Source organism: Chenopodium album, chromosome 22 (assembly GCF_948465745.1).
Source record: "Chenopodium album chromosome 22, dcCheAlbu1.1, whole genome shotgun sequence".
NCBI classification, from domain to species: domain Eukaryota; kingdom Viridiplantae; phylum Streptophyta; class Magnoliopsida; order Caryophyllales; family Amaranthaceae; genus Chenopodium; species Chenopodium album.
In genome coordinates this window covers 38,895,836-38,897,390 of record NC_137855.1, presented here as the reverse complement: position 1 = coordinate 38,897,390, position 1,555 = coordinate 38,895,836, and positions in this window count along the sequence as shown.

Genomic DNA, 1,555 nt, shown 5'->3' with positions numbered 1-1,555 from the left:
AAATTAGAAATCAAACTATGTGAGTGTAAGAAAAAAACAGACTTCATATAAATTAAGGTCATAATCGATTAATCGGAAGTTGTTGTGCCAGTGCCAGTGCCAGTGCCAGTTAGTATTATATTGAGACATAATATATGTATGTGGAGTGCACAATTATCAAACTAGAGCATATATATTACCAAAACACTTAATTATTTATCTAATTTTGTTTAGGATTGTATATCTTTGATCACCCGACAAAAGTACCTAATGAAGTCCCAAAAAGTTTATCTTTCTAGTAATTTTTGTTACATGATCAAGACATTAGTCGATTTGATTGAATGTAATATAATCTCTTCACTCAATTTATCTAATTCTATAAGAAATCTTCCTCAACAGGCAAGGTAAACTTGTTATTATTGTAATTTATAATTGGTTCAATAAAAACCAATTGGATGTTAATTTAGTACTGATGATTGGGACTACATTTGATAGGGAGAATTCGTGTTCGATCCTCCGCAACAACAATTGGGAGGGGATTGAAACCTAACCACTTATAACTGATCTCCGAATCCGGATTAGCCCAAAGGGTGAACTGAGTAGAACACAAAAAAAAAAAAAAAAAATGGTTCAATGAATTATGCTTTATGCTTTTATAATAAGCTGGAGACATGTTACAAATTCTTATGACACTTCTTAATGTGGATTTTATTTTGTTTGTGAGTGGGATCAATCTTATTAGACTTAATTAGCTTTTTTTTTAACAGGGACTTAATTAGCTTATTTGTTCTTGATTGTGTGAAATATTTGTTAACTTGTGTGTGGTTAGCCACACATAAAAGTTTTTTTCCTATTTATCTACCACTAAGGGCCTGTTCACTTCACCTAATTTCAGTTCAGTTCACTTCAGTTCAGCTCCAATCAGTTTAGTTCAGTTTAACTCCTAATTTTCAGCTCTATTAAGTTCAGTTCAATTTAGCTCCAATAAGTTCAGTTCAGTTTAATTCATTTCAGTTTAACTCAGTTCAGTAAATGTGAACAGACCCTAAGGTTATTATTATCTTTCATAAGTAATTAATTTTAATTACTTCTGACAAAAACTACTTACATAACTAATTATTACTCAAATTAAGTATAGTTATTAAAAGACACCTAAAATTTCCTGGAAAAAAACACCTAAAATTATTGCCGAACATGACTCAAACTACATATACATATTAAAAAAAAATTATTAGGAATATTCTCACCAACCTCACCAATTTATCATGGGTTTGCCCAATCAAATTTCATGTATATATGTTGCTTTTAGTGTCATCCTTTCTACTAATTGGCCTTACCACTTTTTATTAGATTGTTTTTATTATTATTATTATTATTATTATTATTTTATTATTATTATTTTTTTTTATATATATATTGTTCTTTTCACCCTAAAGATCTTAAAATACTGGATTTTTTTTTTTTTGGGGTTAATAATTTGTAGATTTAACTGGTTAATTTAGTTAACATTATCACCAAATTCTAGTACTCCTAGTAGCTTCTCAGAGAACGATTGTTCATCCAGTAATCGTCGTAG